Source organism: Buceros rhinoceros, unplaced genomic scaffold (genome assembly GCF_000710305.1).
Source record: "Buceros rhinoceros silvestris isolate BGI_N320 unplaced genomic scaffold, ASM71030v1 scaffold17631, whole genome shotgun sequence".
NCBI lineage: Eukaryota > Metazoa > Chordata > Aves > Bucerotiformes > Bucerotidae > Buceros > Buceros rhinoceros.
Window position 1 is genome coordinate 10225 of NW_010395025.1, and position 767 is coordinate 10991.

The 767-nt window shown below is 49.5% G+C and overlaps 1 protein-coding gene across 1 annotated transcript in view; it reads left to right on the forward strand.

Annotated features, from left to right (window-relative positions):
• CASZ1 (castor zinc finger 1) overlaps positions 1-767 on the forward strand; it is a gene marked incomplete at its 5' end in the record, with an annotated part of 29685 nt that overhangs the window by 7083 nt on the left and 21835 nt on the right. The gene's annotated exons all lie outside the window — the stretch shown is intronic.

Here is a 767-nt window from a genome sequence, read left to right on the forward strand (position 1 = left end):
CTGGTCTATCCCCACAGGGTGGCAGAAACCACACCCCTCCCTGCCAATGGAGTAGGCTCAGGCGAGATCCGAAGGAAGCGTGTTGCAGTTGTGGAAGGGAGGCTTTCCCTGGCATTACCCCATGGCACTGGGCTGCCCCACAGCCTCCTTCCCCAGGGCGTGGAAGAGCCAGAGCAGGCGGCTGGCCCATGGGCGTGCGAGTGCTGCCCGTGTTCCCTTCTGCCCAAGAGCAAATGAGGGAGCAGGACGAAGTGATCTGATTAAAGAGGGAGGGGAACTTTCACATACTTCAAAAATTATTATCTGAGAAATTGTTTCCTAAAGCAGAGAAAGGTCATTGAGGGAACTATTTTCCTTTATTTTTTAATAAAATGCCACTTGCTGTCTGAGAAGCAGCTCGCCGTCAGCTGTACTGCCGGAGGGTAAATTAATATTTTAGTCACTTGGGGATTGTGGAAAAAAGCTCTGCAGACATGTTCCTGTCAGCAACTTTTTTTCCCTCCTTTTTTCTCTGCTGTTCTTCCTGATTTTTTTTCTTTAATTTGTTCTCCCACTTTCCCCCTTTCCTCTTTTTTCTTTTCCTTTAATTTGAATTTTTCTTTTCATGGGCTCAAGCACTAAACCTCCTTCCAGAAAAGAATAATTCCCCCTTTCTGTGGGGACAGCGCGGTGGTGGTGGCAGGAGGTCGCGCAGTTTGAACCAATCCCATTGGCTGTCACCTTCGATAGACCCGGCAGGGCAGATTCTCCTGCTGGGCACGCGCAGT